The sequence below is a fragment of the Phascolarctos cinereus genome, unplaced genomic scaffold, assembly GCF_003287225.1.
Source record: "Phascolarctos cinereus isolate Bilbo 61053 unplaced genomic scaffold, phaCin_HiC Scaffold_726;HRSCAF=1367, whole genome shotgun sequence".
In the NCBI taxonomy this organism is placed as follows: Eukaryota; Metazoa; Chordata; class Mammalia; order Diprotodontia; family Phascolarctidae; genus Phascolarctos; species Phascolarctos cinereus.
The window spans coordinates 218377196-218389601 of NW_027556098.1; the positions used below are offsets into that span (position 1 = coordinate 218377196).

General features: G+C 42.1%; 1 protein-coding gene across 1 annotated transcript in view; it reads right to left on the reverse strand.

Annotated features, from left to right (window-relative positions):
• Positions 1-3618: 3618 nt before the first annotated feature.
• Positions 3619-12406, reverse strand: part of MYO3B (myosin IIIB) — a 632072-nt gene continuing 623284 nt past the window's right edge. Inside the window, exon 34 of the mRNA XM_078146159.1 lies at positions 3619-4302. The gene's annotated coding sequence lies outside the window, so the exon portion shown is untranslated. The remainder of the gene's footprint in view (positions 4303-12406) is intronic.

The following is a 12406-nucleotide window of genomic DNA, read 5'->3' on the forward strand; positions in this document are numbered from 1 at the left end:
TCCCCCGCTTTCCGGCTGTCCTGCCCCCCTTCCCCGCCCCACGCCTTGCCTTGCCTTGCCTGGCCGCCCCGTGCCCCGCGCTCTCCGCGGACTGTCTGAGTGCTCTAGGATCACCTCCAAGAATTTGATAAGGACTTTGCTGGGCCGCCAGCCAGTCAGAGGGAAGATTTATGGCTTTGAAGTTTGCCGCTACCCAATCATCAAAGAATAGCGGCTCTTTCAGAAGCGAAAGCAAATCCTTTGAATCCACAAAGCTCCTATGGTGTGTTTGTTGGTCTGGATAAAAGAACTGATTATTAGGGGGGATGGGTAGGGAGGAGATAAAGGCGGGACAATTAATGAAGTAATCACTATGTGGGAAATGTATATACACAAATAATTGGATTTTCCTGATCAAAGGGGGCCTCACCGCCTGGAGACCCTCACTGGGGCTGCTAGAGACACTAGATCCCCTTTCGCCTTTTTTTCCCCTCTTTACTTGCAATTAAGGATTTGTAGCAGAGGCTGAGCCTAAAGTGACAATGTGTCTTTGTTATCTCCAGAGAAATCTGCCTCCGGATTCCAGGAGTTTTTGTTTGGCGGCTGGGAGTAACACAAGCGCGCGCGCACATACCCCCCCCCCCCACGCCAACTTAAAATTTCACCTGAGCGATGGCCCATAGAGGTCCATTTCTAACTCACAAAATAATGGTAAAATTTCCCCAGACTTCGTTTTTCCTGAAAGTTGAGGGCAGAGACTGTAAACAACATGTTGCTTCTCTATCTTTTGGTGGCTGCTGGCAGTTTGAATGCGTAGCTGGGCTGAAATGCTGGGTCAGTTAGTAAGGCTTCTTTAGTAATTATCTGAACTTTTTCTTTTAGGGAGCTGATGAAATGCTTAAAAGCAAACCTGCACCAGCAATACTACTTCAAAATTAAAGAACACCCAAAATAACACAACGCCAAAACCAGAGAGAAAAGAAAGTCCATCCAAGGGTTGTGTTCTTTTCCGATAGAAACTTGGAAGGCCATTAAAAACACAGCTAGTGATTATTTATTCTGAAGGTTGATTGTTGTCATAAATGGATGGAGATGGACTTTTTTTTTTACACAATCTGAATCTAGATGTGGGATGAACCAAAGCAGACTGAAAGGAACTATTGAAAATCATGGTCTCAGCCTTAAGTTTTTGCTTGAGAAGTGATAAAGATACTAAACAACAAAAACATAAACAGTAATGCTCACAAATCTCTCAACACACAAAGTGAACCCCCATAAGGGAAAAAGAACAAAACAAAGTAACAGAGCTCACCCCAACAACCACGTTGTGCCACACCAACTTAGATCCCTGGTCACATTTGGAAGAGAAAATAACATCTTCCAGGGGGTCAACTGTGAAGAGTTCTACTGTCCTCCATTATGTTCTTCCTCTTACCCTTCTCTCAAAAGACAGAGGAACTCCCTCCTTCACTTTTTCCATCCTTGCTTAGTAATTAAAGGGCTAAGGGGTTAAGGCGTTGACAGGTTAAGAGCATGGCCTAGACACCCTGCTGAGGCCCTGCCTCCCCCTCCTCTAGACTTATACTCTTGTCTCCTGCTCTCTGAACTTCCTTTTCCCCAGGTGATCTGATCCCTGCTCAGTAGTCCTTCTTCCTTCTCTAGGTGGTATGGACTACAATATATTTAGTTTTTACTTAAGATCAGAGTGGAAAATCAGTATAATTGAATGCTAGTCAGGGTGGAGGTTGGGTAGAGAGGCAGGTCTTGAAAGCTGTTTCAGTAATGCCCCAGGAATAAGAAAAAAGAAGGAAAAAAAGAAAGAAGAGGAAGAAAAAAAAAGACTCCACAGGGGGACTAGGAGCTTCCCACCGCTGCCCAGAGTTTACATTTTTGCAACTGTTACTCAGCAGGTAATACGACCCAGCAGTCAGTAGCAGAGGTTAGATTGTGCTCCTCCTGTCTTGGCCCACAGATTTCTTTATCTGACCTCCCCACAGTAACAATCTCTGTCCCCTCAAAGACTTCCCAGGATGACTAGGGCCTGTATTAGCTCGGAGCCTTTTGAAGGGATTAGGAAAGTGGAGTCCTCTCCCACGGCTCTGGACCAAGGCCTGGGGAGAGCTGGCCGCCCTGCTAGGGCCCCTAGATGTTCTGCCCCACCCCGGGCATGTGGCTCATACCCTGGCGGTCTCTCTCCTCACTCCTCCCTATTCCGACTGTTTAACCAGAATCCTGGAGCAAGGGTAAAAGGGGTATCCAACCGACATCGATTAAGTAGATGTGATGGATTTACTATACATAATATGTACAATTTAGGTGCTTCCTAGCACGGGTTAGTTGGACCTGGAGGTGGTTGGAAGTAGTTCACAGATCTGTCCTGGATGAATATTAAGGTGAAGGGAAGGAGGAGACCCATTGGAATATTCAGAATCTGGGATTTATGTTGGGATCCCTTCCGATTCCTCACCATCACCCCATCCAATTTAGGATATCAGATTACATTCCCTCTTCCTCTGTTCTGGCGACCCACCAGCTCCACCGACAGCTTCGAATCGGTGAGCTTCCTTCCTTAGCTCGGAGAGTTGTGAAATGTGAATAATTTATAGAAAATGCGGGATTATCCTGCCCATAAGCAGCGTGGGAGGAATCTCAGGGAGCACGTCCCGAGCCACTCTTTGGAGCCTCCTCTCGCCCCCTTCCCCCCCCCCCGTATACCCTTGCCGCCTCAAATCGTCCAGCTCCACTGGACACTGAAGTGCAACCTAGAAGGCAGTAGTTTAGAGGAGGGGGGGTTGAAGACCACCCCCTTTCTCGGCTCGCTAAGTCTTAGCCCGGAGGTGGGGCTGGAGTCCGGCTCAGCAGGAGGGGCGGAAGAGTGGCGTTTGCAGCAAGGATTCACAGCCCACATCTCATCTCCTGCTGATTAACGAAAACCTTCCCCTTCAGGACACCCAGACGTGTATATCTGGCACTCCACAAATCAACCCTGTTTCGCTCTGCACAAGTTTCGAAACTTCAAAAAGTTTTTTTTCCCTTTCAATTTTTTTTCCCCCTAGGTCCGATTCTAGTTTCACCTTCTGCCACCCATCCGGCCTCTACCCCTCATCCCAGTCCCTTCTTCTACTAGACACTCAGCTCCTGGTCACCAGGCTGGCAAAAGCCCAGGTATCGAGAAAGCTTGGAAGCTATGGGCGAGTCCATTTAGATAGACCACACCCTATATATATTTAAAAGGATTTCCGTTTTTGTTTTTAAGAAAGTAAAAAGACATAAAGGAACCCCTGCCCCCATTCCAAAGTTTGTTATTACTACGACAGAGAGTTTTCTACATAGGTCCCCACTTAAGAATAGGAATCCGGTGTTGTGCGAAAGCATTCTCCTCGCTCCTCCTGGCCCGGGGGAAAAAAAGATACTGGGGTCAAAGAGTACTTGGGCATCAAGTTGGATAGAGGTGCACCTGCCCGGTTAGCTTCTCTTGTCACCCAATGGGGACAATCGCCCTGGTTCCAGATCTCTCTGACTTATGGAGAAGTTTGAGAACATTTTCTTCACCGATAATTAGCACGGTTAGCCCTCCGGGCCTCCTGAAATGTATTCTTAAGGAAGTGGTGTTCCATTAAAAATGCAATGGGCAGGAGATCAAAGTACAATATTTATTTTAGAAATTTGTTGCAATCATCAAGAGATACAGGTATCAAGGCCAAATGCCAATGCTTTTACACAAAGCACTGCTCTCATGAAAAGTGTGTGGCTGCTCCGCCATAATATAAAGAGACATGAAAAGACCAAACGCACTGCAAGCTTGCAGAAGCCCGAAGGGGAGCAAACCCATGAGGGCTGCGCGCCGAGCTCACAAACAAGTGCATGGAGCCTAGGCAGAAAAAAAGGGGAGTCGGTGTGGAGGGTGGCGAGGGAGGAGTAGAAAAGGTGGGAAGTCAGCTTCACCACTTAGCCTTTGGGTCACGGATTTAACAAGGGGGAAAGGACTGTACTTCATTTTCTCCCTCCTCCCTCTCCACCAAGTGGAAGCAAGAATGCCACGTGGGTCTTCCACCCCGGAGTAGGCATTACCTGAATGCCGAGACAACTTGAACCGGGGGTTGGTGAGGGGCAGTTTGGAAGCCCTGCCGGCTGGCCCGGAGCCGCTGCAGCACCCGAGGAGACGCAGCCTGGTGCGCAGCCGAGCGAAGCGGCCACAGCCCAGCAGAAGCTCTCTAGCGCGGCGGCAGCCAAGGGCAGATTTCCGGACCAGGGAAGTTTCCGCAGTCAGTTTTTCCGCAGTTTCTTCCAGGCAGGCGGACGGAGAAAGGGAACAAAGGCAACCTGCGGGAAGAAGAAGCGAGTTGTAAAACCGGGAGGGGAGCACTCTCCGTGGGCGGCCGTGAGCCGGTCTGCCCCAATCCGGTTTCTAAATTGGTTCCTCCATATGTGGCACCTGGGTCACTACCTGGTGCCCGGGTCAACCACCCACTTCCCGAGTTTCCCTGCTTTCATTTGGAGTAATTCCATAAGTATCATTGGCTTCTGTCAAACCAGAGATTAACTCCCTTCTACTTAAAAAAATAAAAATAAAAATCCTAGTCTAGAAACAACTCGGGCACCTAACCGAATTTTACATTTATTGGCCCATAAGGTAACCTCATTGAAGAAAAATGGGTCCTGAACTTAACTACATCTGGCACCTCGGTTAGTCTTCGTGGGTCTCCCTAGTATTGCTCCCAATGCAAGACATCGGTCTGGTTAATACAGTAACACCTCTCTGCTCGGTTAAAAGGTCCTTGGAACTGCACACAGTTACAGAAGGACATCTGTGAATTTCCTCTGAGATCTACAACAAAGTATTACTTAGAGCAGTCACTCAGCAGCCTTTTGAAGTTCAGCTCAAGCAGAAAGCTGCTTTTGTTCCAAACTCTCAACATGGAAGAGATCAAACTTTGTCCTGTTCAATCTGAAAGATTTTGGTGGGGGAGGGGGGGCCTGAGGACAGAGGAAGTGGGCAAGGGAATTGTAATATGATATCCCCTGATTTACCTTTGAGGTTTCTTTCTTTCTTTCTTTCTTTCTTTCTTTCTTTCTTTCTTTCTTTCTTTCTTTCTTCTTTCTTTTCTTTTTTCTTTCTTTCTTTCTTTCTTTCTTTCTTTTCTTTCTTTCTGTTTCTCTCTCTCTTTCTCTCTTTCTTTCTTTCTTTTTCTCTCTCTCTTCCTTCCTTCCTTCCTTCCTTCCTACCTTCCTTTCTCCCTTTCCTTCTTTCTCTCTTTCTTTCTCTCCTTCCTTCCCTCTTGCCTTTCTTTCTTTCTTTCTCTCTTTCTTTCTTTCTTTCTTTCTTTCTTTCTTTCTTTCTTTCTTTCTCCCTTTCCTTCTTTCTCTCTTTCTTTCTCTCCTTCCTTCCCTCTTGTCTTTCTTTCTTTCTTTCTCTCTTCCTTCCTTCCTTTCTCTCTTTCTCCCTTTCCTTCTTTCTCTCTTTCTTTCTCTCCTTCCTTCCCTCTTGTCTTTCTTTCTTTCTTTCTCCCTTTCCTTCCCTCTTGTCTTTCTTTCTTTCTTTCTTTCTTTCTTTCTTTCTTTCTCTCTTCCTTCCTTCCTTTCTCTCTTTCTCCCTTTCCTTCTTTCTCTCTTTCTTTCTCTCCTTCCTTCCCTCTTGTCTTTCTTTCTTTCTTTCTCCCTTTCCTTCCCTCTTGTCTTTCTTTCTTTCTTTCTTTCTTTCTTTCTTTCTTTCTTTCTTTCTCTCTTCCTTCCTTCCTTTCTCTCTTTCTCCCTTTCCTTCTTTCTCTCTTTCTTTCTCTCCTTCCTTCCCTCTTTCTTTCTTTCTTTCTTTCTTTCTTTCTCTCTTCCTTCCTTCCTTTCTCTCTTTCTCCCTTTCCTTCTTTCTCTCTTTCTTTCTCTCCTTCCTTCCCTCTTTTCTTTCTTTCTTTCTTTCTTTCTTTCTTTCCTTCTTTCTTTCTTTCTTTCTTTCTTTCTTTCTTTCTTTCTTTCTTTCTTTCTTTCTTCCTTCCTTCCTTCCTTTCTTTCTCCCTTTCCTTCTCTCTCTCTCTCTCTCTCTCTCTCTCTCTCTCTCTCTCTCTCTCTCTCTCTCTCTCTCTCTCTCTCTCTCTCTCTCTCTCTCTCTCTCTTTTTCTTTATCACAAAACAGTTGCTCTTACTTAGATTTGGGTCTTTAGTAGCCCTGACACTCCTTGGCATAAATACTCAAATCTGTGTGTTGCCACAAGCTGTAATAAAGCTTTGAGTCCTAGGAAAAGAGTGACTTTTCTTTTTCTTTTACAATAAAAAAAGTAGCATTCTTAGCACATTAGGATACTACAGAATCTCAGAATATTAGATCAGGAAATTATCTTAGAAACCACTTAAACTTCCTCTTTTCAGCCCTTTATGTCTAAGCTGAATTTGTGTATATCTCTATCTTTATCTATGTCTACATACATCTCTCATTTATATAGCTTTTAGGTTTGTAAAAATCTCATTTGTTCTTCACAGTAACCCTATACTTGACATAGGTATTTTTATCAACATTTTGCAGAGGGAGAGTCTGAGGTTGACAGATGAAGTAGACAGGCAGTGTGGTGCAATGGACAGAGCTCTGGATTTAGAAGCAGTGCTTTGGGGTATGAATCCTGTTTTTGCAGCTGTGGATCACTCTGGGCCTCAATTGTAAAATGAGGGGCTTAGACTGGATGACCTGAAAGATTCCTTTAAGCTCTAAATCTATGATCCTATGATTTGCCCACAGTCACAACTCCTGAGCGTTAGAGGCAAGGGCGAGAACATGTTAGGCTTCTAACTCCATTGCATGAGAACACACTGCCTCATCTCTGCTATATTTTTATTACTTTGTAAGGAAGGATGAGTTTAGGAGTGTGTCAGCTAGATAGTGCATTGGGTAACCCTCAGGAATATTAGAGTTCAAATCCATCCTCAGTCACTTAGTAGCTAGCTAACACTGAACAAGTCACTTAACATCTGCCTACCTTAGTTTCTTCAACTATAAAATGGGACAATAGCATCTAACTTCCTGGGTTATTGAGGGCATAAAATGAGATATTTGTAAAATGCTTTGCAAACCTCAACGTGTTATATAAATGCTAGATAGTATTATTGCTATTATTATTATTCTTGTCAAGTAGAACTCGGTAATGGTTCAATTAATATCTGCTGCTGTTGTTCAGTTGTGTTGACTCTTCATGACCCCAAACCTCGGGACAAGGCTGAGGAACCCAGAATGACATGATTTTACAGGAATGTGTGGTGAAAGGTCTGTGTCATTTAAAGGATTATTAGTCCATTCCAGAGATCACAGGATCCTAGGATTTAGAGCTGGGAGGGACCCTTCAAGGCTATCTAACTTAACCCTCTCATTTTACAGCTAAGGAAACTGAGACTCAAAGATGTCATATGATTTGCCCAGAATCACACAGCTAGCATTAGAGGTGGGATCAGATCAAGACTTACTAAGTCAGGAGCTCTCGATTATTGCACCATAACAGCTCTATCTTTGGCATGAAAGTTTTATATACATGGGAAATTAGCTGTTGATGTCCTTTCCATTGTTGACTTTCTTTTCTATTTCTATCAGATCTATTTCCCCTCACCCTTTTGGTATCTTCATCTCCTTTGGATACTTTGGATGTTGACTCCTCCTCATGACATGCATGAATCTTCTCCATATGATTCAAAAGTCTTAGTGCAGTTTTAAGCTTTTAGAAACAGAAAACTGCACTGAAACTTTTGAGACAACCTGTATCTACTTAATCCAATCCCACTGCTTTTTTTTTTTTGGTCTTTGTCTCTAGTATTATTTTTCTTTGTAAGGTCCCATTTACAACATGAGTATCCTGTTCAAAATATATACTTAATGCTTCAGTAAGCACCAGTTTTATTTCAGAATAGTCCCTAACTACAGTTTTGCTTCAGGTAGGAGGATTTCAGGGTTTTCTGGATTCAATCCCAGTTATTAACAGCATCACGAATGAAGTGATTCAAGTTAATGAAAATTTAAAAAATTAAATTCACCATTGAAAATATTTTAAAATTTTGTGTGCAGCTTTCCTTCTCTCCCCAAAATAAGCCACTAACAACCCTTCTTTAATATATCATTTTGGCATGGAGGTAACTCAGCTCTTCTTGCTATGCCAATATCCACACAAACTCCAGAAAGTCCAACCAAGCTAGGAAGGCTTTGACCAGCCTGCCTAGAGACTGCTTCTAGGAATCAGCCTTAGTAAGGGTAGGAGAGGTGCATTCCCAGAGCACTGGCTTCCATAGATACTGTTTCACCCACAGCAATTCATGAAAACTCTTTAGTAAATCTTGGAGTCTTTGGAATTTTGAGTTGAGATCTGTATGGATAGAAGAGTATTCATCCAGATGTTTCACAGATCTTGTGAAAGAAGAAAGAGTAAAATTCCATTTTGCTTTTTTCAGCTTTGATGAATTAACAGCTATTTACTGAACTTTTAATATATAATCAGGACTGTGTTAAGTACTGAGGGGGATACAAAAAAAGTACAGACACAGTCAAGTCTTCTTGGAGCTCAAATTTCAAGAAGGAGCCTTAAAATTGGAAGAGGAAACTGATAATCAGCTGTAAACTACGTGCTACCAGTCAATATTAGTCAGATTGCATATTTGCACTTGAGGAGTACTTCCTGCACACAGTGCCTTAAGGAGTGATTTTTATGGTGTAAATTTCAGCCACCTGGGGAGACAGAGATAATTTCAGGCATGGGCTTTTTGGTACCCTTCAAATTACATGCTATGAATGGGGCCAGAAGTGTCTGGGTCTTCTGACTCTCAGCTGTCATTATTCTATACGAAGAACTAAAGATATAATGAGATCATCTGGCTCAGCCTTCCAGTAAGATAATAGTAGATCTAGCAGGGAGTAAGAGGTTTCACACTGTGGACTAGCCCTTCTCTCTGATTTCTCTTTCATAGATTACCAGCACAGTGACATTATTGTTCTGCTGATAATTAAATATAGAACAGATAAGAAGCAATAATTTTTATGTTTTGTTATCCATTTATGGTGGCACATATTCTGTTAACTCTCTTAAAATTTGAAAGCTACAAAGCTTCCATTTAAGTAAAGTACTAATCTAGGAGGCAGCCAGGTGGCTGAATGGATAGAGCACTGAGCATGGAGTCAGAATGACCTGAATTAAAATCTAGCCTCAGACACTTACTAGCTATGTGACCTTGGGCAAGTCACTTAACCTCTATTTGCTTTAATCCACTGGAGAAGGAAATTGCAAACCACTCCAGCATCTTTGCCAAGAAAACCCCATGAACTGTATTGACATGCTATGGGGCAGAACTACTAACAACAACAACTAATCCAGAGAGCAAACTTCTAGAAATCTTGGTGGTAGTATCAATATGTACTAAATAGCTACTAATAAAGGCTCAAATGATAAATTTGGGTGTTTTCCTAAAAAAAAAGTAAACAAAATTCTGATTTTTCCTTTATCCTCCAAACCCAATGATTGATGTGATTTGGTTTAGTTTAAGCATAGAGCTAATGAGGTCCTCAGCTTAAGGACTTTATCTCCATATAAATGAGTTATTTTCATTTTTTTTTTCAGCTGCCAAAGACTGCAACTCTGGGCATGCAAATACATACCACTGGTCACTGTAAGGACACACAACCTTACAGATGGAGTAGATTTTTATCATGACTGATAAGCCAAGATCTACGAAGTATTTGTCTTAATCCGGGCCCAGGATGAACTGATCTCTAAAAGACACTGACTGATGTTCTAAAGCCTCCCTGGTAAAATGCATTAACCCATCCTGAACTTGATGCTTACTCCTGTCCTCAGATCTCTGTACTACACCAGTCTCCAGATGGTTCTAGCTTCTGCAGCCATCCTTTCGTTTTGCTAAACCCAAATTGTCCTGAGTTTTAATCAAGGGCATTTGTTTACAGGAAAAATAGTAAACTCACAGATTGTATAGAGGGTATAAGGACAATAAGAGTACTAATAAAGCATTCCTCTGGTGCAATAACTGGAGCCTCTCAAGCTTTTAAATGCATTTTGGTTTTTGAGGCCTACCATGTGGTGTCACCTGATAGCTCATGGACTCTCTCACCATAACCTAGAAAGGACTTAAGAGCCACCTTTCTGGGCTCCTGCTCTCCTAGGGCCTCTTTTTTTCTAATAGCTACTTTTTCTTCAGGGATAAAAGGTCCAGCTTAGACTTTGCCCAGCTTCTGCCATTCTTTGTGTGGTCCATTAATAGCACCATGCCCCTGGCCAATAAGTAAAGCTTGCCTTTTACCTGGCTGTGTCTTGGCACTACCCCTGCATCCCTACATCTCTTCTCTCAACAAGTAAGCCACCTTAGAACACCTATACATCATAGAGATTATAGTCAATAACCCACCATTAAAAATACCCTCAAAGTTTATTGAAAAATGTCTTCTCCAGGTCACGTAAGCAAATTTGTACAGAACAGTTTAGATATGCCCCCCAAGATCTCTTCCCTCAGTATACCTGCCCTACTAAAAGTAAGACTGAAACATAATTTTGATATACAAAGTATAGCACATTTTTATGGCTTATTTAGGGATTTATTATAAAAAGAATCATCCTATGACCATAGCTCTAGAGCCGGAAGGAACCTTCCGAAGTTATCTAGTCTAACCCTTTCATTGAACAGATGAAGAAGCTGACCCTCAATGAGATTAAGTGATTTGCCCAACATCCAAGTTTGGCTGTTCACCTTATAATAAAATCTTGCTCCCCAGCAACCAACAATCAGAAAGCTTTTTGTCCAGTTTTCTCCGGGAGTAACTTTTTGTTGACATTACTTAGGGGAATCAGAGATAAGGCCTTTTGTTCTAAGAATTCTGGTCTTGGGTCCATGATATTTCTCCTTTATGTTTCCTCTAGCACCCCTTCCCAACAATGTTCTTTGTAACACAGCATACATACCCTGGGCTGCTGAGGCTTCAAAAGCAACTTCATATGCTATACATAGTTTTTGGAAGGCACAAATGGTTTAGCCACAAGTCCAGTTTCATTACTCATTTTCATTTTATAAAACAAATAGAAATCTTTTGAGAAAAGGCAGAGTGTTATTATTGGAGAGAGACAGTGTGGTATGGTAGGGAAACCAACATAGGGTCAGAAGAGGGTCAGCTCCAGTTCTGGCTTTTCTACTGGCTCTCCCACCTGCAAAGTGCTTTACATACTCATTTGATCTTCACAACTACCCGTGGAGGAAGGTGCTAGCATTATCCTCATTCTGCAAATGAAGAAACTGAGGCTAAGAAAGACTAAGTGACCAGCCTCCGAATCACATCGCTAGTGTCTGAAACAGGATTTGAACTCAGATCTTCCTGATTCCAAGTCCAGAACTCTAGTCACTATATCACCCTATATCCATATTGCTGTTTATTAATATCATTTGTTCCCCACACAACTAAGAATCACAATATAGGACAGCTACAAATGACTTTTGGAGATCAAACCCTTTTATTCTCACAGATCAGGGATGTGAGGTTACTTGCTCAAGGTCACACAACTGTTAGGTAAGTGACTGAGCTAGGACTTGATCCAAGGTCTTCTGCCTCTCAAGTCCAGTGTTCCAAGCTTTCTCTCCATTCTCCAGGCCTGGGTCATTTATGAAGTTAATGTTTACTTATTTAAACATTATACATTAGATCTAAAAATTGAACTCTGAATCATAAGCAATCTTTCAGTTACTCAGTTAACTTCAATTTTATCAGAAGTAGTAAAAGGAAATTTTATGAACATAGTTCTATCTAGACAGAAGCATTCTTGGGTGTTTGGTTTGACCTTTGGGTCATATGTACAGTCAAACAAAAAAAAAGTGAGGTCTATGACCTTTAGTTATCTTGGGTATAGCCTTTAACCTCACCAGGCATAAGTTAATAATGATAAAGATCATTTTAACAATAATGTCAAAACTTGGTGTTTCTGTAATGCAGGATTTCGGGTGTTCACAGTATTTCCTTGGTCATAACAATCCCTTCTTTGTTCTTTCTGAAAGGTGTTATAAGGTCCAAAGATTCTTCTAAAACAAATAGACATCTCTTGAAAAAAGGCAGAGTATTAAAACAAAAAGAGACAGTGAGGTGTGGTACAGGGGAATCAGCAAGAAATCAGAAGCTCCGGGCCTCAAATTTTGGCTTTCCCATCTACTCACTATATCTTTGATTTAGAGCAAGTAATTTAACTCAAAGGATGATATGTCTAGAGCTGGAAGAGACGTAACATGTCAGTTACTCCTAGCTCATCTTTTTGTAGAAAAGGAAATTATATCCCAATGAGGTTAAATGACTTGTCTAATGTCACAGTGGTCATAAATATCAGAGATGGGGTTTAAATTGAGGTCCACTGGAAATATGTTGTACATGATTTCATATGTATAATTGATATCCCATTTCTTGCCTTCTCAATGACTGAGG